Here is a 24,021-nt window from a genome sequence, read left to right on the forward strand (position 1 = left end):
CAAGAGGATAACTGGATACCTGAGGTCCCTGGGGTAGATTTAAATTCTATTCCAGGCTGGCTGACTCCAGGGTCTGTATTCATAACCAGGAGGAAATCCAGTCTCTAATCCTAAGTGGGTTTTCACTTTCCTTTCTAATCAGCTAGTCTTGGTGCCTCATGTTTTTGAAATTAAGTCTAAATTCTATATGAACATTTGCTTCCTTTGGGAATCCTTCTAGCTACTATTATTATATTATAAGTTCTTTGAGAAGAGAACAAATAGATCGAGCCCCACTTCTGGGTTTCCTTGCCAGTGCTGTCAGAACCACAGTACAATGGTGACGTACTCAGGCTAAGTAAGTGAGGTCCTGCCGCTCTATTTTAGGACTCAGCTTTGACAGAGAGCTTACTGTTACATTATCGCACATGATTACAATAGATGAAGTCACTTTCAAGGGAAGCTGGAGCCTATACCCTGTCAGGATTTTGTTTAATGAGCCCAAGACAAAAATAACGGCATCTAATGGGCAGAGAGACTGAGAAAAAGGCAGAGAATAGTCTTTATAGAGTGCAACTCTGAAATACAAAGTAAGGCAAAGGCAAACTGTTAATTGAGTTTTAAAATCTCACTTTGTCCAAATAAGCATTGTTTTACATAAAGGATTTCTTCCTTGAGTGTATCCCAAAGTTTTCCAGAGTCGAATGGCCATTCTCCACCAGGCTGTGCCGCCAAAGCACTGCTGCTTATGCCACCGCTCTCATTTGCAGGCCTGCCATGCTGCAGACAGTCTGCAATTGTCTTTCCTAACTGTCTGGCCAATGGCAGGTGGTTTCTTTACAGATGAGGAATAATGTGACTGTGAAGGTGTGCTTTTGCTCTTTTAAAAGGAAATGCAAGGGGATTTAGAGCTGAAAATAAGTTCTTACCACCTGAGCCTTTAAGTCCACAGCACATCTTGATGCTTTATTTGCTTTTGCTTGCTCTTGACCTGGCTTTGGTCATACTTGGATTCCAAAATTCATTCCATTTCTTACAACTACCCATCCTCAGAAATAAGTACTGGATTCTAGTTTTGCCCCTGGAAGCCACAATCTTCTCTGGACTGGCTTTGATGGCTGGCTGCTGTTAGTTTATATTATCCCTCAAATCTCTAGATTCACTTTCCTTTTCCTTCAACCTATGGCTAATGTTTAATTTAAGAACTATGAAATAATGGTCAACCTCAACCAAAATCTTGCCTGATTATTCCAGTTTTCTGATTATCTTGTTTTTTTCTGCTGATTTATCAGCTCCTTGTTCTTAGGAAATAGGTCTCAATCATTTTTTATTGCCCATAGTGTTTTGAGTTAGTATAATAGTAGGAACTTGAGATAGCATTTAGTGTACATCTAATATATTCCAGGCACTGTGCTGCAAGGTTTTCACTCATTATGTCTTTCAGTCCATATAAGAATACCTGATTCTAAATCAGGTCTGCCTTACTTCAGAACAAGAACTCTTAATCATTTCACTGGTGTTTTTAGTGAATTGTTTAAGTGAATAAATCCACTTAATAAACCCACTTTAAATTAAGACATAGAACTCTATATTCAGTGTTTCAAATGGTTAAAAAATGTTTTAAAAAAATCCATTATAGACCCAATATTTTAAAATATTAATGGGGTTCTTTTTTCTCTGACACCATATTTAAGGAATTTATCACATTTGGAATTTACATGTAAAAAAAGTTAAGGATGAAAATAAAATGACATTCTGTCAGCCAAGTTGGAGAGCTAATAGGAAATGTGATGAGATGTCTTAATAGAGCTTTATACATAGTGAAACACCCATATTTGTTGAATAAAAAGGAAGATTTAGATAATGAACCATTCAATAAATGAGAAAACATATTGAAAATCAGTCTGTATACTAGCTGTTTTAGAATAATTAATGAAAATATATAGAAATTCCTATAAAATATTTAGAATTAGACATAATATCAATAGTGTATATGATTGCAAGAATGGATATGGAAGATGATTCCAACAAAATCCCCAAAGTGGAATCACACCTGGTATCAAATCTCAGAGTTAGTAGCTCAAGCATGCCCTTTGTTTATACCAGAGATGGCTAAACCCACTTAACCTTAACATTGTAGATTAAATGAAACATGTATGTCTAGTAACTTGGCATATAATAGGCACTCAGTGAAGGTCAGTAATCTCCCAGCCCACGCCTTCTTATCCTAGTTGGATGGCTTCAACTAATTATGTCTTCCTGATACCATAATGGTGACAATCATACCTGGCTTCCCCAGAAGTCCTCAGTTTCATCATAGGGAAAAAGGAGTGTCAGGGTATTTATGGTAATTCCTCTCCTCTCTTGAGAGATCTAAAAGGAACCCTCAAACGAGGGCAATTTCTGTGCCCCCTCCAGGCCTTCTTACTCTCCTCAGGGATCAAGGGTGAGGTCAGATTGTGAGTTACAGTAAAACCCAGATTCCTCAGAAGTCTCAACTCCATCCATGAATGTCAAGGGTGAATTCATGGCTTTGGAATTTGATTATCCACAGCTTCCCCAGACCTCATGGTTCTAGTAATTTCACCCAAACCTCCTGATCTCCTCACACTTACTGCTTTGCTACCACGGTCTGCTTGAAACTACCAGGACTAATCACATTATTCCCATTATTCCCATCTAGTCAGTCATCAAAAGAAGCCCAGGATCCCAGCCATACTTACATCTTGTCACTTTAATTTTTACAGGGCTCTTCACAGTCTCTGACCTGTTCCCCTTTTCCAGCACTCCCCAATTCATGAAATCCTCCCACTGTGTCCTTTGGAATTCATGGTCTGTAGTCAACAAAATCCCCCAGATCCTTAAATTCTCGGAACACCCTTCACCTTTTTTACTCTAATGGGAACCTGGCTTTTCCCTAAGAAAGCTCTTTTCCTTACATTGTCTCTCAGTTAGTGGCTGAATTTTGTTGTTTTTATTTATTTGATTGTTTTTCTTCCACCATCCTCACAGTTCTGGACCTTGAGGTTGGGGGCGTGTCCTTCTTATTCTTCATTGCTCCTTCAACCTTTCTTTCTTCCCTCCCTTCCTCCCTCCCTCCCTTTTTTTTTCATCCCTCCCTTCCTTATTATTGACAGCTGTATAGCTAACCCCAATGGTAAACTTTGATTCTTGTGTTGCTTGATTTATCATTAGCATTTGACAGAGTTGCTTCGTCCTCCTTGAAACTTTTCTTCATTTGGCTTTCAGTACACCACATCCTCCTGACTTTCCTCCTTTGTTGCTTGCTATTTCTTCTCAGTCTTCTCTACTGGTTCCTCTTCACTTCTTCAACAAAGTAAATACTGGAGTTTCCCATTACAGTTCTTAGGTCTCTTCATTTCTCTGTATCATTTTCTCAGTAGTTTTGTCCAGTCTCATGAATTTAATTACTACCTATACATTGATAGTTTCCAAATTTATATCTCCATACTTCTCTTCTTATCTCCAATTCACATAGTTAACTGCCTATTCAACACTTTTAGTTGGAGGTAAAGTAGAGATCCTGTACCCTTGGTCTCCCACAGTCTACTTGCACAAAAAGATTCTCAAAAGTAACAGTTAGAGCATGTCACTCTTCTTTTCAAACCCTGCAATAACTTCATTTTCCATGGAGAATAAAAGCCGAAATCCTTCCAAAGGTCTACAGGACCTTACAGGATCTGGACCATGGTACCTCTGCAACTCCATCAATGCCCACTCTTCCCCTTACTTGCTGTGCTCCACTCACTCAGTTTATGTGCTGCTACCTTAGGGCTGTTTGTTTGACCTGCGGAGCTCTCCCACAGATATCTGAAAGTCCAACTCCCTCACCGCCTTCCAGTCTTTGCTCAAGTGTCACCTTCATGAAGTGCCGAAACCTAACTAACATCCCTAGTTCATTTTGTAGCCCCCTCCCCAACCATTCTCCTAAACCCCTTTACTGCCTCAATCTTTTTCTTTTTCTATTTTCTTATCCCTTTAACATGTGGTGACATTTACTTTTATTATAACATCTATTGCTTGATTTCTGTCTCCCCTGATAGATTATGAGTTCCATAAGAACACAGATTTAGTTCTTTGTTCTGTAATTAGTCCCAGGAATAATGTACCTGAAAATGTACCTGCCACATGGTATGTGCATAGTAAGTATTTGTGCAATAGGTGCTAGATTTGCATAGTGTTTTGCAGTGTGTGGCATGCTGTCATGTGTTACAAAATTATGCCCTCAATACTACCCTTTACTGTTGACTGAGCAGTTATCATTAGTCCTGTTATTCAGGTTAGGAAGCTGAGGCCAGAGATAGGTATTTTCTGACCGTTAAGTTTATTGATTTTGCTATTTCATTCTGGTTATCAGGACATTGTTCTTTAAGATTTTGCTTAAATCACAGCATAGAACAACAGCCTAAAACATTTGTGGGGCACTGACTGCTGTGTGCTGGTGATTATAAATACAAAATACAGTGCAGAGTCTGGCAGAAAATGTTTTTGGACAAGACAGATTTCCCTGGGTCTCGACTCCTAAGAGGCAAAGTGTATTTTGTTTTAGCAGCAGAGCTAGCTACACAGACCCTCATGTCAGAAGTTTCTTTTCAACTCTCAAGCCACCTGGCATCCTGTGATTGGTTTGACATGTTCAAATCAGGGTTTTGATCTCAGCATTACTCTGAGATGACACCTTGGAAGGTGACTAATACAATTTTATTAAATTTAGATTTTGGTAATTTGCTAGCACTTACTCACTTGACTGGGGCAGCAAAGGTTTTTTGGTACTTCTGATCATGAAATTTAAATAATAAGGTTCTTGCTGATTGCTCTTGAATACATTAAGCATATTTCAGGCACAGCTCTATGATTGGTGACCAGAAGCAATCCTGTGGTTAGTTGGCAATCCCAGCTGAAGAGAAGTTCTTTCCCTGGACATTTCTTGTTTCCCCGGGCTGTGGTCAGAGCCTTTTCTTTGGCTTCCTGGCAGAAAGCGTTACTGCTCTTTAAGAAGCTTCTGTACCTACTACCAAGATGTATCAGCCCTCATGGTCCTCATGCTTTTAAGAGCTGTTACCCTCGTAAGTGCTGTGACTGGCAACTGAATTGTCAAATTTCACTCAGGCATTGATCTAAATTTTCTTTGTTAGAGGTTTTTATTTCTGACCAGAGAGAGCAGTTGAATTGATCCTGGTAATCAGTGAGGTTGTTTTCAAAGTCCTCAGGTTTATTTGCTATCATTTTTGGTTCTTGTTGAGTGTGAAAGGAACATGTTTACTGAATGCTCAATTTCTGTGTGTCACAGCTGTTTTAGGTACTTCACACACATTAGTTAGTGCACTTAACCTTGCCATTCCCCCAAGAGAAAACTGTGTTCAAGGCCATTTTACAGATAAAGATATTGAGACTAGCAGAGGTTAGGCAACTTTCCTAAGGCCACACAGCTAGGAAGAGGCAGAGTCAAGATCCGAGACCACACTGCTAGACTGCTTCAAACTGTACTGAGTAACATGTCTTCAGTAGGGCACACAGCTGAAATGTAGCCACAGAACTCCCAAAGAAGTGTGGGAACAACAGGTAAGACAACCTCAAATTTGAGAACCATGCCTGTAAAATGCCAGTAAATAGAAGCCCTAAGCCATTCAAGCCATTCCCATAGGGGTCAGGCTGAGAAGCCATGAAGACAATTCCTGTCGATGATCTTGTGAGTAATTAACAATCAACCAGATGTGTATGAAAATAATTCAGTTTGTTTGAAGTTAAAATAAATTGCTTAATTGGATATGGCCATTCAGACAGAGAACATTTTGACCACATGCTTTTACTGTCTTAGGGCACAGAATGCTGCCTAATTTAATTTGGCGTCATAGTCACAGTCATACTTCATGAACTCATGTGCCAGAGAAAAAATTCTGGTCTTCTCCTCTTCCCCCTTTTTTCTTTCTTCTCTGCCTCCTCCATCTTCTTCTTCTTCTTTTTATATTGAAGTCCCTACCACAGAGAAGTTGAAAGACCTTGAAATTGATAACCCTGTTCCTAGAGTTATTGGTTTCCAGGGTTTTGGCTATGATTATGGAAATTTCATCATTAGAGTCAAAGATTGGAACATTTCTATCAGTGTTCCTTTGTCCTTTCTGGAAGACTGAGAATGTGTCTTGACTCTGTTCTTTGGATTATAAAATAAACTTTTCTTGACTTCTGAATGCCTGAAATTAATTTTCTACTTAATCCTAGTCCATCCTTAACTTCTCAACGTCCATTGTTTAAAGCAGAAATGCAACTTCAAGGCTCTTATGTGAAATTGGCTTAGGAGAATTCCACTCCCAGATGTGTTTAAATTAGTTGTTGTAATTGTCATTCTATTTTTAATAGTTTGAATGGTTTTAGATGAGGCATATGCTGTACTGTAAATCACAATCCTACTACCTCTCAGTTTACTTTCTGACTCCTTCCTGCATTTATGATGCTTGCTTGGGCCCTGAAGGCATTTCAGTTTGCAATCCTTATTTAAATAAAAATCAACAGTAACATGATTTAATGATGGTGCAAGATGTCTTTAAGAATATGTATATCAGGTCATCACACAATATATTTCATTTCACATTTTATGTCTTTATGATCAGGTAATGCACCCACAACTTTCTTACCCATATCCATTTGAAAAATTCATTAAAAATTTAGCATCATTTTTTCTTCTAAAATGAATATGAATTTCACAGGGTTCTTTTTGGAAGAGAATTTGTTGTAGCAAATAGATTTGGACCTTTATTTGTCATTGGTAGTTTTGTGGTTTCAAATACAAAATTGACTGCAACCTCCTTCAATATAAAAACATATAAAATATTTTTAAACCAAGACATCTTTGTGCCTGTAAAATCCAGCTGTAACAGTATACATATATCTGTGTGACTGTCAATATTTAGGGGATACATACACAGTATAAGAGATAACTTGTTAAAGAAATTGGTTTTGTTCAAACCAGGGTATGTACTGATCAATGACTAATATGTAATGAGTTGTCAATCAGGTGTTCATTTTATGGAAGCTATCCAACCACCAAATGAAAATTTGATCCAAATGGATACTTAGCATGTAAAATAGTTTGAACTTGAAAATGTAAATTGTGATTCATTCATAATATAGAAAAAAGTGCCAGTTATGGTTTTAGCATATTTTGTTATAGGTTCATTTTGAATAGGAAAGGAACATACTGTACTTACCAACGCAAGGGAAATGTTTGCGTGTTTAAGGAATTATTACTCTGTTGAGGTCCTTCTATATTTTTCCTCTGTTTTGCACAAGTCGTATTACTAATGAGTTTATTTGAGTATTGAAAACTAAAATACTTATATTTTAATATTTTAAAATACATTTTTGTTATAAAATTCAAGGACCTAGTTTTCAAATATGGATCAGTTTGACCTTGGAAAATCTACATTCTAAATATTACTAATGCAGATAGCAGAGAAAAAAGGCTGTATATTTGCTAGCAAAGTCAGAGATAAATAAGAACTGTTGTAATACACCATTTAAAACAATCAGGATTATTCCAGCCTTTGTAGAAAAGAATTTTGAGTGACAAAGAGCCTCAATGCAGTCTTCATATGTATTAAAATTGTGAAAAACTAAGGTTAGAAGGAGAGCTGAGGATCCTTTCATTGAATACTTTATTTAATAAATGAGAATACTGTGATTCACTTAGTTGTGGAAGAACTGGAATTAGAATCCACAGTTCCTAATGCCTAAACCAATGTTCTTTTCACTACCACCCTCACCTATATAGGACATAATATGTAGTCAGAACAGCTACCATTTGTTGGGCTGTTAGTGTCTGGTATGGAAAGTCTTACTTGCTTTATTCTCTTAACAATTCTGTAAAATAGATTTTATTAACCCAATTTTACTGATGAATCTATTATAAATTTCAATTTTGAGATTAATTTACTTGCCCAAAGTCAGTTTACAAGCCAGCAATCTAATAAATGTCGGAATTCAGTCTTTCCTCTTCCTGCAGAACTAATTTTAAAAAATCATCAATAGGTCTATGGAGTTGTATAGGAAACAGAAATTACAATATACTGGTTGGCTTTTCTCTTTACAGCTTCCATATTTTGTAGATAAAGTTAAATATGTATATAAAATTTGTAATCTGTACTTATTGTAGGATATTTGATCCCAAAGAGACCTGAGACTAGCTAATCCACTCCCATTTATTTATAAATGAGGTAATTAAGATCAAAATTGTCAAGCACTTCCCACAGAGGGGTAGTTGTAAGACTAGTAGACAGTGAAAGTTCTAGCTTGAAGTGCTCTGATTCATCTACTATTCACAATCACATTTTTGTGGGTGAAGCACTTGGAGGAAAAGCATGGAGGATAGGCTGACAAGACACTAAGTACTACCACAGAGTGAGCTGAGTGCTGACAAGGTCCATGCATGTACATTTTTTGGAAAGATAGTACTATTGAATGTGACTGATCTTCAAAGGGCCTGGTAAGTGTTTTTTAGCTTTCCTATGAGTCTTATGAGGTACAAATGACCAGAATGTCTGCTCCATGTTTGGCTAAGAAAGAAGAGCCAGTACTTTTTACATTTCATTGTGTTCTCCAAGTAAAATGTACATTTTTTAATGAAAAGTGAGGGAGAAGATAATTGTTAGTTAAAACACTAGTTCACAATTAAGTTTAATTTTCTTTTTTTCTTTTAAGCTGTTTTATTGATTTAGGAGAAAATGTTCTAGTGAAAAGAAAAGCATCTATAGCACATTAATTTTTTTCCAATACCGTATTTTCACCCATACCACATTTTCTTGGGGAGAGTGAGGTGGCTATAAATATCTTTACCACTTGATGTTGTAACTTTAAATGAGGGCAAAACTCTCTCTGGCACTAACAAGAATTTTGCCTATAAATAGTTACAGAATGGGGTCCATGACGATTATGAAGCAATTTGGTTCTTTCCCAAGAGATAGAAATGTCGGCACAAGTTTCAGATGGAATGCACATACCTTGTCCATATTCCTAATAATAACAAGAATGAAGGAGAAAAAAACGCCAGGAATTCTTGCAGGCTTTAGCCAGCTTGCTTCAAAAACCTGTCAGCTAAACAAATAAAGTGAAGTAGTGGGAGGGAAATGCAGAAGATTAGCTGCTGTGGGCTACTAGTTAATGAGTAGTCCAACAAAAAGGAAGTGATGGCCATGGAAGGGTACACAGAGAGTGAAGAAAATTAACACTACCAAAAACAGTTAGCATTCACAAATTAGATTTTTATTCAATTCTGAAGTTTATTGTTTTATTGTGGGATCTGCCTCCAACCAGCTATAGAAGCTTTCCTCCATCCCTTTGCCCCCAAACAAGATGAGTGGGATCAGTCAAAAGATTGAAACTTTGAAGCACGGTTAGGCTGCTAGGTAAAAGCCAGCAGAATATGTCTGAGACTTCATTAAAAAATGCCTACAACAACACCCTGGGTAAAATCCACAGCCGCTTGGCATTGCTGCCTCATTAAGAGTAAGATGAAGTGGCCGTCCCTAAAGACTGGCCCTGCCGTTTGCTGACCGATCCCAGGTGTGTCCTGCTCACACTCAGGGACTTAAAGCCTAAACAGCTACAAATCCTCTCTCTACTACGTCTGCAAGGATAGGTTGGCTTTAGGCAGTATAGCCCAGGCAAGCACATTATATCTGTCCAGGCTCCCTTTTAAAAAAGAAGACTGATGAGAGATTTTCTACAAATAACCTCTTGTTTCAGAAATTTGAAAACAAATGAATTATCAAAAACTTATTTGAAGAACTAATGTACCCTTTAAAGCAAGCACTCTGAATGTAACAGTGACTAGAATTTTTCAAGACAGGGACAACATATTTAGAGAAGGACATTCTTGAAACAAATACTTTGCTACCTGGTATCCTTGTACAGATGCCACAGGGAATTAAAAACAAGTAAGCTCCCAGGACAGGAGAAGAACAAGGCTATCTCCTTTTTATTCTCAGTGATCCTGTTCCTTAAAGAGCAGCTCCCAGACCATATCACCTGGGAGCTTATTAGAAATGCAGATCCCAATCCTCCTGAATCAGAATATGCATTTTAACAAGATCCACCAGGTCATCCTTTTGTACATGAAAGTTTGGGAAGCACTGCTCTGAGTCAAGAGTTCATGATGGAGAGTATCATTGAATAGTAACAAAAATCTTTATTAATGTCATTCTACCTGAACAATTTATTTTTAAACCCCTTTTCTGTCAATGTGGTTCCAAGTAGCTTGGTGACACAAAAAGTTTCAGAATTAAGCTGAGTACAGAGTGCCAGTACTTTGAGATGCAGAAGTTGGTTGGGTTTGATGTAAATGATGGGGACCAATTATTTCAGTTAAAATACTGATAGCACCATCACTAACTTTTATTAAATACTTTATACTGGAAGTGAGGAAAAGTGCTGTAAATAAACTAAAGGTGTTTTGTTTGTTTCCCCAGAGTAAATCTTTTTAAGTAATGTAATTTACCCTGAAAAGGACAAAAAGGGGACCAGATGAAAGTTCTCTGTTAAGTCAGTGCCTCAGTTTACAATAGTAATTTCCAACCAAATTTTACAATCAAAACTAAACTCATATTGTCACGGACTACACCTTGTGTTAGCACATGCATGGATAAGCAAAAATGATGTGCTGTGGGGATATCCTTTAGTTAATTCTATGAGTATCATCAATGCCTCTACTTTTATAATGATTTTTTCTTGTATGTATGCCTTTGCTGTGATTTTGGAAAAAATACATCAATGTGAATATTGGACTGAATTCCTAAGAGGATAATAAATGGCATAAAGAGTCATGGTAGATGGACCATGGTCCATCACACAAATTTTATGTTAACCAAGATCCTGATTGTCACCCTGAAATTCATCTTTACAGAAAACAGCTATATTCCTGGCTTTCTTGTTTTCAGTTATTACTACAGTATAGTTCTGTGATTTACAGATTTACCAAATCCAGCATTTTCTAAGATGTTTTTGGAGGAATACAAGTGTTAAGAGACATTAAGGGTCCTATGGTTAATTAAATTTAGAAAGTACTGGAATGAAATTATAAGGATTACTTTTCTGCATGACTTCTTAGGACCTTCAGCATTCTAAGAAACATTATTAGCACTCAGTAGCAGAGACGTAATATACAATGTTTCTGACCTCAAAATGTGCATGTTAAAGAATATTCTCTGTGATTAGTGTCTTGAGTTACACATTTTGGGAACCCTAGTATAATCTAATTTCTAATCGTGTTTGGATATTTATTCTTTTGAGGACTGTATTATACCACTCACAGTAAAAACAATAAACCAGCAAATTTGTAGTCTGTACTACACAATTTAACACATACTTATAAACTCTTTTGTGTTTTTCATTATTGCTTTTCCTCCCAACCAGATATAACTACTTGGGCAGTATGAATCACGCCTTATACTTTCAAATCCACCACAGAATTTAAGTTCCGTGTTGGATATGGTAGGTAATAAAATACATATTGGTGTACTAACCTATGTTAAAATTAAGTTTTTCGAATTTCCATGGATATTCAGTTGTTCTAGTATTTCAGGATCTGATGATATAATCATCAGAGTTCAAGTAGAACTTTCTTATGGTTCTGCAAACTCTGCTCCTACATCCAACAAGCCTTTGTCTCTATGAGCCAGTGAACATAAAGATATCTTGCCCATGATTATCAAAGTACTACCAGCATGTGTATCCTTTTTCCAGATTCAAATCTTTAACACAGATTTCACCTGTGTTATATATGCCTGATATTCTTTCTTCAATTGCTTGAAGCAGACATACCAGGAAAATTCCAGCACAGGTGCACTATTAATTTGAATCTGTATTGTTATTTTTTCCATCACCAATGAGTTCCTTAATGAGACCCAACAATGTTTTTAGTTGACGCTGTAGAATAATATAGAAAGTATTAGTCTAGAAACTACCCAAACCTTTATTCATCTTTAAGGGGGCTGAGATCTAGGCAAGTGAGATCAGTGTCCTTCAGGGACTTTACCAAGTTGTCTACAGTTGGTCTTGCTGGCACATCATTCTTAAAAGTACATCTGCTATTATTTTTTCACTAAAGGATTAATAGTAATGCGCCCTTGTTTACTGTGAAGTGCATATGTTTTTTGTCTCCATATTCCACACCACACTGTGAGCTCTTAATTTTGAAATTAAGAAAGGAAAAGTACTTTTTAACGCTTGGAAATATCACTTAGCACTCCATCCCTTGGGGGGTAAGGCAGGAGTAGAGGAGGCAAAGATAAGCTATTCCTACTCCTACCATTTCAGGCCACTGGAAAATTCTCTTCATAGTTCCTTTTGATTATTTTGCAGTAGATCTACAACTTTCCATACAAGGTCTTTTGCATGATATGGAGAGCTTGTATTGAGTTTTACGAATTGATTAATAACAGCCTGTCATGCCCATACCTATTCAAAAGTATGATGGTTTATAATAGACTAGATTCTATTTGTCACCCCAGAATTTACCACCATCCAGTGATAGAATCCAGATTACCATAGTAGACATGAATTTGGGTAAAATTTGCAACTGCCTTAGTCTCTTACATTGGTGTCTCAGTGAGTAAGGAGAGCATATTTGTTCTTCCTCCACTTAGAAGATAAATATCTTTGATTGTTTTGAGTATCTGTTGTAGGTGGTTTGGCTAATCACCTGTCTAAAGGCAGAAAACTGGACCTAATGACTTATCAATATTCCTTATTATGCTAGTCTATCCTTCAACTGAGTATATTATCTTAAATGTTGGCATTTCAAGCACTGAAAGACAATGACCCCCCTTCAGAGGATTAGTGCCCAGAGAGATAGATTTTATTCCCAAGCATAAAGGTTAAAAAAAGTGAGAAAATGAGATTTCATAGTCCAGGAGATACTTCACCTATCACTGCTTCCATTCCACCATATCTTCCTCTGGACACCATTAGGAGAACCAGAGAAATTGTATATAACTACTATGCATTATGCATGACTGCATTGTTTACCGCATTGTTTTATACCACTCAGTTCACCTGAGATGAAATCAGGCAAAGGAGGTAAATTTAGTTTACCTTCAGAACTCTAGACTACCGACTCTTGTAAAAATTGATTTACTAGTTTATCTAATGTTTTAAAAACTCACTTTATTAAGTTGTAAATCATATCATTCAGTACTACTACACCGGAAGGTAAAATTAATGATAGAGATAAGGACATTAGAAAAAGCCACAGCATGGTTACATGACAACATGAAAAACTTGATGAATAGCAGTTTAGGAGCAGTGGCATAGGGTTCAGATTTAATTTGAATGGTGAAGGGCATTATCCTGTTGAGCTGCCTGGATAAGGGTAAGTTCATATTGGCACAGTCTGATGTCATCATGGGTGACATGGAACAGTGGTACAGTGAAAAAATTACAAGACCAGAAAAATAATTTGAAGTTAACTTTTTAGAAGTAGCCTAAAAGGAAAACAAAATTGATGGCAGGTTTATGGGGTCATGTTAAGTGTGGGCGGCAGATAGACAAGTTTGTGAGTGGAAATTTAATATCTGTATAATTTTATCAGATGGGAGAAATGCCATCATAACGAGATGCATGCTACATCAGGAATTTCAATACCTTTCACATAACAAATGTTCTTCCTACGCTTTATTATACCAATGCTCATGTCATCCCAAGAAAAGGGATGGATTTAAATAGAAGACAAAAGGATCTTTAGTTTCACTTAGAGATGAAGAAGATAGGGTATAAAAGGTGTATCAGCAAAGGCAACGCTTCCAAAAAAAATTTCTAAGACATCAACAATTAGGTGTTCTTAATAGATTGATCATAATGCATCATTAGCTCTCCAAACCTTGTATTGATTAACATCAGGTCCAAGTCAGCAACTTTTGCTGTCAGATCTCCTGGCCATCAACCTGTCCTGCCATTGTCTGTGTCAGAAACTAGCTCTGTCATGGCCAACTGAACACATGTACCACCTGAAGCTTTAGTCAAAATACAGGAGGAAAGTCAACCACTGTTCCTCATCTCAAAGAATTTGGAAATCCTGACATACTTGTTTTATTGTGGCAAATGAGCTATGAAGATCAGAGAGTGTCACTTTACAATGAGGAAAGTAAGACAAGATAAAGAAACCCTCCCATTTTAATCACCTAATGACAGATCTAGAATATGCATTCAGGTTTTTCTGTCTCTGTCTTAATAAGCCTGATCACCACAAATAATCAGTTTTGCTGCATTATTCTCTTTTCAAGGAAGAAATACTGTCCGTATTTTGAATAAGTTGAAAAGAATGAAAATGTCTTATTTTCAGGGGGAAAAAATATTAACCCATTATAAAAAATGTAAAATTTACATTTGTATATTATAGAAGGGGCTAAAACTAAGTAAAGTTGTATGTCTTGACAACATAAAAATGAGAAAATAAGATACTTAACAAAATCCTTAAAATGATACAGTATTGAGCCAGTAATCAGAGTCTGAAAATGAATCCATCTACATATACAAATGACAAAACATTTGGAGATGCTAATACTGAAAATTTAGTATGTGAGTCAGGCCTCCTGCCTGATTTGAAATGAACACATTTAAGGCCTTAGTGCATGTGACTGACTTCTGGCTTATGAGTGAGACTGAGGCAAGTGTACACTTGCCAAATGAAAGTAGACCTCTCCAGAACTCCTCTTCTGACCATTGAAGGATCACACTCACAGCATGAAATAATCAAGTCTTTGCCCATAAAATAACCACATTCATAAATCTTTGTTCCTGTAGGACTAAGAATTGATTTTTAATGATGAACAAGCAATCTTGTGTCTTTGAAATAGAAACAGGATTTTTAAAACTTTAATTTCCATGTATGATACATACCCGCTCTCCATGTTTATCTCTACAGTTATGTGTGAGGGGCTCTGTGCTGTAGCTTTTAGATATTTCATAGAAAATGAAGGAACACACTAAGATCTTGCAAATGTCTCCAAGAGATTTGGGCAATGGTGAACATGCCGCAGCTGCACTTCAGCATAGTATCTGTCACATCAGATACAAATGGAGGGGTAGCACACGAGCAGAAAGTACAGGAGTGGGAAAGAAAAATAGAAAGCAACACAGGGTGTTATACGAAATAAATTACGCAAAAATACATAAGACAATAAAGAATAAGCAAGAGGCATGCCTGGCAGGAATGTTACATGTAGTACATGACTACATGAGATGGCATGTAGTCATATCGATTATGTGCATTATATTAATTTACTGTCCTGAAATTCATACTCATTCATTTCTTTAATAATTTGAACCTCATTCTTACAGGGCAAACTTATTATCTGGAAAGAATTCAGAGGTCCTATCTCATTTTTTAAAACTTGAGAAACAACGAAGTGCAAAGATTAAAGCAATTACTAACTTTTTTTTGGCAACAAATATTTGTTAATGTCCACATGCATAACTGGAAACAAATGACTTTAGGGAATGAACAGGAGGTCATCACTCTAAGAAACAGAAGTAAACAGAATTAAGAATAATGAAAATAAATACAATATGACTATAGTTGATTTTCACCTTGAGAAAGTTGCTGTCTAGTTTATCATAGAAGAGATACTAGCCATTGTTGAGTTGTTTCTAAGGAAAGCTGAGAACAATGCTGAGGGGCAGTGGAGTGAGGGTTCTTATAGGAACTGACTCACTAGTATGCTTCATGTGAAAAAATGAAATAGCAAAAATAGCCAGTGCCTTTCATATGCATTATCAATAAATAATAAACCTTCACCTAAAATGTTAAGTAAAAGGAAAATTATGTAATATCAATTCAGACTTTCTTCATTTTGCTCATTTAAAAGACCTTTCTTATAAAGCAAGAGACCATTTTAATTGTTCTTTCAATTACACATTCTCTTAAATCAGTGCAAATACAGATCAGGTGGCTGGTCATTATCCGTCAAATTTTGGCTGTATGGATAGCAAAGTCAGTTATTAAGAGCAAACAACACAGTAGTGTTTCAGAAGTGAACCTGATATTTTGTACAATAAATTCTGTTTCCAACTCTTTCCTCAGTTTCCAGTTTGGGGTGAATAGATAACTTAGAAAACGCTGCGCCATTCACCATTCCTGCAGATTCTGAAAGGAGCGGAGAGGAAACCCACAGGTCCTAAGAACTTGCGACCAGCGTCCAAATCTTGGGAGTAAGGCCGAGTATGAAGCTGCGTTCGTGGAGACAAAGGTCCTCAGTTCTCATCCTGCAGGACTGGGTGGCAGAGGCTTTCTTCCTGGAGACACCACTCACACGATCTGTTAGTGACTGAATTTCTAAAGACAAAAGACATTCCTGCAATCCTTTTAATAAAAGCAAGGTTTGGGACTAATCGAATGGAAACAACATGGGTGAGCCTTTAGAAATAAAAAGTAAGTGCCTTTAGCTCTTCTGAAAAACAGCATAAATAGCATATTGGGTTTATACTATGCTAAATGATGTGCTAGAACCTATAAAGAAAATAAAAAATACCTTGATTTTCACAGATAAATACCATTTGCTTAGTTACATTACAGAAATGCAGTGACTGTAGGGATCAAATACTCAGAGGCTAGGCCATCAGGACAAGCCACTCCTTCCTTTCATTGTTTGCCTTATTCACAAAAACAAACTGCAGTTCTCTTAAGTTAGAGGATAATTCAGTCTATTTATACCTTGTTTACTTTATTTAATAAATCCTCATATTTAAGGATTTCCCAAATTAATGCTAAATAGAAAAGAATAGCAAAAAGGTAAACATTTTTCTCATGAATCTAATCTTTTATTAATCTGCATACATGTTATTTCAAATATATACATGTAGATAGCCACATATATATGTGCATAGAATGTATAAATATGTATAAATACATATATATTATACATGAGTGATTTATTACAGAAATATCAGTGTTTCTAGATTACACTGCATCCTTGATGAGCTGTCATTAGTGTGGAAAGGATACATAGCTTTTCAACAAAAGAAAAGAATGAGGCTGCCAGAGTGTTACAGTGGTTTGGGCTTTTTTTTTTTTTCAGCATCCATCCCTGCCAATCTCTGCACTGCCAGTAGGGAAAACCATATCCATGGCAACCAACCGTACCATTCCAGCCCACATCAATGACGCCTCCAATCTAAACTGTCAGATATTCTATGCACATCATGTAAAATAGGTCTCTTTCCCCTTATACCTCTGTGCATCTCGTTTCCTTGGCTACATGTTTATGCAAATGAGAATTGTCCTTTCTCTCTCAGGTTGATTGAACACTGAATTTGTTTTGCACCTTGGCAATGCAAAGCCATGCTGTCTTGCCACCTGGTCTACTGCATAATTGCAAAAAATTACATTATAATGATAACTGTCCCCAAATTAGCCTGATAACACCATCTACCTGCCTTGTGAGCGAAAGAAACAGTGTGCAATAAAGAAGGATGTTAAAACAGAGTCGAGATAGGGGAATAATGTTTAATTGGCTCTCCAGAGTCTACTAATTTTCAGAATTGGAAACCTAGTGTTTGATTTGTTCTTTTTAGTCAGTGAGAAGAAAAAATATCCTTCATAAATTCTGAATGACAAATTTGCCCATCCTTTTTTGCATGTGGTTCCAGCATCCCAGGGAATCTAAAGTGTCATTTCCTCTCTGGAAGAAAGGAAGCACAAAACATGCTAGGTATGTACTCTAAATTTTCACTCAGTGTCAGATCTAGTTATAAACTTCTCTCAATACACGTATCTCTCTCTTTCTTTTCCCCCCAACCCCTCCAAATCTTGGATCAATACCTTTCTTTTAAAGTTAAGATGCAGGATTTTTATAGGATAATACATATTAAAATCAAATAAAGCTGGGTATCTAAAAGAATTACCTTCTCTCCTCTTCCATCTTCTTTAACCTATTGCTTTCCACTAGATTATGTCTTGTAAATAATTTTGTGGTGGTAATCACGGTCTGGTTAGTTTCTTTTTCAGAAAAATCACAATCAACATTTTACAAATAAAAAAGCAATCAGTTCTTTATTTAGTTCATTTTGTTATAATTTACATTCATATGGTGACTTTAACTCAGGCATGTTAATTTTTCTACAAAAAAAAAAGACATGGGCAGGTAAAAATGTGGTACCTAATGTATTTCCTCAGGGTATAAGTGATAAAAGATACTAGATTGTATTATGATAAATATTGAGGATATATTTATTCCTCCTTCTGTATAATTCCCCTTTCTCTGCAAAACAAACCCTTCAGTATTTATAAAAACAGGAACGATTTTATACAATTTCATGAGATTGTCTTAGACTGATCTTTTGAACTTTGTTTATAAAGATTCTGAGTCACCTTTGAGTAAATTTGGGAGAAGCAAAGGTTACAAAGGTAGACAAGATCCCTTTTTTAATTTAATGGATCATCTGTAAATGTGTTATGGCCTAAGATAAAAAATACAAAGTTTCCAAAGCCAAATTCACAACCATCTTTTCTCCCATCTCCCTCTCCAAACTTTAAGACCTTTTAGGGTTCAGCTGAGGCCCCTTGTTCTCCCTGACTATGAAGATAACAAAGTAATGACTCCCTTCTCTTATCTCTTGGCTCTATCAATGCTCTTGTTTCAGCATTTCATTAGATGCCATTTCCTGCCGATATGACTTGCTCTCTGACAAGATTATAAACCCTGAGGCAGAGTTGGGGGAAAATAATTTCATATAAATCTTTTCAACACTTAAAGTGAATATTTTGCTCAGGAAAATTGCATATCACATCTTGATTGTTCTTGGATTTTAGGCTGAGACATTTAGGCAGTGAACAGCTGATAAATATGCCTCAGGACATGGCAGGAAAGAGAAATCAACTTTTGTTGTGTTCACTATGTTCAAGAAATCATGTCAGATGTTTTACATATGGAACAATAATCTTTTCCTTGTTAAAATTTACTTTTAAATAACAGATTATATTTTTCAACAGCAAGAATATTTGAAAGAGGAGATATGACATCCTTAAAAATTCTGTTTGTTTGTTACATCTTCACTAGTTGTTTCCTGAGCACTGTTCTTGGCCCTTTGGGGAATTACAAAGGATGTGAAAAACCTAATTTTATGAAGATTATAATTAAATACAATGACAAATACATATTAATATAGGTGATAAAAACAAAAACCATGTGTCAACATCAATTATGACTGTTAATATCATTCCAGTGGACTTACCAAATATAATATATAAAGATTTTCAAGTATTGTAGAAGCCTAAATATAGGCATTGGCATTATGTTGTAGAAAAAGGTATGGATGTAGAAAAAGGTATGGATGAATAGTTTGAATCAGATTTACCTGAGGACGACAAATACTTAAGCACCTGACTTTTTCATTATCAGTATTTTACAAATGTAGAGTCTGTGCATTTGAATTGTCCCCACTCAGGCTTATGGTTCTTGTTCCTTTCTCTGTGCACAAGATACTTGCTTTCAGAATGTCATTCTATTCAGGGATTTCTTGCTGAATCCGCCTTATTTTCCCTTTAACCTTGCTGATGCATATACAGTGAAGTGGAGAAATAGGGTATTCATTTGTTAACTGTAAGGGCTCAAAAAGTTGTCTAAATTCCACAAGTGAAAAAATAGGGAGTTTATGTAAATAACTAGAAATTGCCTCAATTTTCTTATCCACTTTTTGTACCTACATAGTTTACACTGCCTAGATTTCTCCTATGAAAGAGATTTTTCCATAGAATTGTTGCAAAGAAAAATTAACAAATAGGAAAAATGTCCACCAACTAAGAGTATCTATCCATTTGTCAAATAATAATACTGTTATCAAATAATTATTGATAATTATTATTATGAAGCACTATGTTCAAAGCACTGTTTTAAGTCCTTTATGTAATTCAAATCATTTAATCCTCACAACAACTTTATGAAGTAGGTACAAATATTTACCCTGTTTTACAGATGAGAAAACTGAGGCATATAAAAGGGAAGCCAAGTTTATGCAGCTAGGAAGTAGTGGATCTCTCAAGACCAGATTGTCTTGAAGTAAAGTCTCTAAAGTGTTAACCTTTTCATTTCTGTGCCATATGACCTTTTGAGAAATATTTTTACTCTCAATTATCATAATAAATTTGTGTCAGTAAAAAAAATCTGTAAAAATGGTAATATTCCAGAATTCTGTCTTTATAACTCAAATTCCCTTTCATTTAATCTTTCAAAGCATGAAATTGAATCTTCTCTTGGGAAGGAAAAAAACCCTTCACAAAGAGTTCAGTGGAAACATTACTTTTAATGACAGCAATGATTTGGAAGACCTATGGTAATTTTAAAAATATCCAGACATATGTTTATTCATTCAGTCAGTTAGTTAACAAATATTGCATGCCTACTAAGTGCCAGCACTGTTCTTGGCTCTGAGGATTCAACAGTGAGCAAATGAAAGTTTATGCCTTCTTGGAGTTCACATTCTAGTTGGAGAAGAAATTAGGGGTTAGAATAGAATAGAATGGAATGGAATGGAATAGAATAGAATAGAATAGAATAGAATAGAATAGAATAGAATAGAACAGAAAGAATAGAATAGAACAGATGTCAGATAGTGAGAAGTGTTATAAAGAAAAATTAAACATGATAAGGATATACAGGACAAAGAACATGGGGCTGTTCTTTTATTAGGCAAGAAAATGTGTTTTTGGTAAAGTGATACTTCAGCAGAGATTTTAATGAAGTGAAAAAGAGAGCTCAGAGGTGGGAACTGGCGATCTAAGTTCAAGGGTTATTCAGTTGGCCGAGTGGAGTAAGAGGGAAATTGCTGTGGCAGATGCCATCAGTGAAGCAGCGAATGGTCAGATCATGGAGGGACTTGCAGAGAAATTGTACATACTTTCCCTTTTACTGAGAGAGATAGGAAACATATCAGGGGTTTCAGCAGAGGAGTGGCAGGACCTGACCATTTTGTAAAAGGATGACTGACTCAAGAGTGAAATATAGAATAGAGGGTTGGATGAAATCAGGGAGCTCAGTTCGAGAAGCTTTTGTATCATCCCAAGCAGTAGGTGATGGTGGCTTGTACCAGGATGGCAGGAGATAACTTGTGAGAAGAGATTTTAGTTGTAAACTACAAGATTCTATATTATATTAGATGTGGGATGTAAGAAAGATAATAAAGGATGACACTATTTTATTACTAACTGAAATAGAAAGTTTTATACTTAGATAAGAATTTGTAGGTAAAAACTAAATATTTCAAATTAGTTAAAAGTTATCAAACAGTTAAAAATTTTCTCAGATTCTTTGAATTTGTTAGATACTCTATTTGAAACAATTATCAGTTATTACTTCTTCATTGCCAATAAGTTTTTGATGGTATCCAACTCTTCATTGAAGATGTAACTGGATAAATTAGCAAAGTTCTCTTAGAAATGGCAGTCCTCCTGTTTGAAACACTCCCTTTTTCATCTCCCAAATCTCAGATATTCTTTTCTTTTGTCCTACTTCCTAAGCCATTCTCTTATAGTCTTTTTTGCAGGCTCCTCTTCCTTAGTATTAACTCTCAGTACTTCCTATATATTTTGTTATAAGCCATCTTTTTATACCCATCTGTAAGTCTACTTGGACCGAGTCCACTACTAGAAAAGCTTCAGTTATTATCTAAATCCTGATGATGCTGAATTTTCTAGTCCTGCACTGTTCACTATGTGTGCTACTAGCCACACATGGCTTTTGAGCACTTGTAATGTTGCTAGTCCAAATGAAGATGTGCTGTAAGAATAAAACAGATGCTGAATTTTGAAGACATAGATGAAAAACAAGAACATAAAAATATCTTGATAATTTTTTATATTGATTATTAATTGAAATGGTAATTTTTTGGTTATTGGGTACACAAAATATATTACTAAAATTGATTTCATATGTTTCTTTTACTTTTTTAGTGTAGCTAGTAGAATTTTAAAAGCTATAGATGTACCTCAAACCATATTTTTATTGGACAGTGCTGTTCTAGCCATTGATATCTCTCAAGCAGACTTACCCCCAGGACCTGCATATACTATGGTAAAAAATATTTATTGAATAAACAAATGAAATTTATAAAACATAAACCTCCTATAAACTGGAATCAATCTCACAAGAAATTTATAGGTAACATGCAGAAGTTTCATAAAAGATATTAAGAATGACATGCTTTTATAGAGACAACTGTGATATTTTCAATAGGAGAGCTCACTTTTCTAAAGAAGTCACCTATCCCTAAGTTGACCTATGTATTTAAGGAAACTACTGTCAAATCCTTACTATTTTCTTTAGAATTCAACAAAATGATATTGAAATTCAACTAGAAAAGTAAACATGGGACAGTGAGTCAAGAACGATTAAAGAGAGAAGAATCATTAGAGGGACATAACTAATCAACCTTTAAAACAAATCATAAAGCTTCAAAAACTAAAACAATATTAAGTTTGTGCCAAAAAGAGAGGTCAATGAAACAGAATGAAAGTTCAAAAACAAAACTACAAATAAAAACTTAGTCCCTTCTCATCTGCAGGAAATAATTCCAAGACTCGTGATGGATGCCTGAAACTGCAGATAATACTGAACCTTATATATACTGTATTTTTTCCTATATACACATAACTATGGTAAAGTTTAATTTATAAATTAAGCACAATAACTAATAATAAAACAGAATAATTATATCAATTTGCTGTAATAAAAATTATGTGAAAATGGCTTCTCTCTTTCTCAAAGTATCTTACTGTTCTCAACTCACCCTACCATGTGAGATGATAGAATGCCTATATGATGAGATGAAGTGAAGTGAATGACTTAGGCATTGTAACCTTTCTTTAGGCTACTAATAACCTTCTGATTCGTCAGGAGGATCATTCATTTTCACACTGTGGTTGACTGTGGGTAAACTGAAACTGACTACTATATAATAAAGGTAGATTTAAAATCAGTGAATAAAAAATGTACAGTTTGATAAAAAGTGTTGCAACTCTTTAACCACTTCACAGGAATGAATTTAGATTCCATCCATACCTTAAAATAAAATTAATTCACCGAATGGACTAAGTACATAATAAAATGTAAAACTACTAGAAGAAAATATATTAATTCATATGTGTAAATGAAGAAAGTTCCTTCAATCAGGGCTCAAGGCAAAAACTGAAAGGTCTAAGTAAATAAATATTTTAAGATGCTTGCATGGGGAAAATAATACCATAATCCAAATGAAAAAGCAAATGACAGATAAGGACTAATATTATTATATGTGAGAGAAAGGGATTAATGTCTTTAATATACAGAAAGCTTACAAAGTGGTAATAAAAAAGAACATATAAACCAGTAGGAAAGTGAGCAAAGGATGTGAACAGTAAAGGTACAAAGATCAGAAATATAAGTGATTGACAATATATGATGAAAAATTCTTAATATTACAAATAATCATAACCGCCAACAAAAGACTAAATATCCTCTCTCCTCTCATCAATTATTGGGCTGTCAAAGAGTTGAAGAAGGAAAATGTACAGTATTGTTGAGACTGAAAAGAAATGGGCTCTCACAGATCGCTGGCAGAAATAAAATTAGCGGAAACTTTCTAAAGTGTAATTGGAAGTAATGTATTTAATTCAGAAATTCCCCTTCCAAGAATTTTTTTCAGTGATTAGATGGATTCATAAAGGTAGAAGTGTGAAGATACATTTCAAATACACTATTACTTATAATAGGGGAAAACTGAAAATAATATAAATGTACAGCCATAGGTTATTACTTGAATAACTCTTACATCCATAAAATGAAATTCTACTCAATTATTACAAATGATACTGTCAATCTATATTGATCAATAAATAGCATGTCAATGATAAGTTGCTACTTGCTAAATGTAGCTTTTCAAAGAACATATCTAATTATGATCCCACTTAAAGATACACATATTTCATCTACACATATTGAAAATAATCTAGAAAAAATATTCTCCAAAATGCTACTAATGGTTATATGTTAATAATGGTAGTGC

The 24,021-nt window shown here is 35.4% G+C and overlaps 1 long non-coding RNA gene across 1 annotated transcript in view; it reads left to right on the top strand.

The window, feature by feature from the left end:
- Nucleotides 1–17,686, top strand: part of LOC108402536 (uncharacterized) — a 334,733-nt gene extending 317,047 nt beyond the window's left edge. The window contains exons 3-4 of the long non-coding RNA XR_012129331.1: nt 16,070–16,417; nt 17,635–17,686. This is a non-coding gene — a long non-coding RNA (uncharacterized lncRNA). The remainder of the gene's footprint in view (nt 1–16,069; nt 16,418–17,634) is intronic.
- Nucleotides 17,687–24,021: the final 6,335 nt, after the last annotated feature.

Source organism: Manis javanica, chromosome 1, assembly GCF_040802235.1.
Source record: "Manis javanica isolate MJ-LG chromosome 1, MJ_LKY, whole genome shotgun sequence".
NCBI lineage: Eukaryota > Metazoa > Chordata > Mammalia > Pholidota > Manidae > Manis > Manis javanica.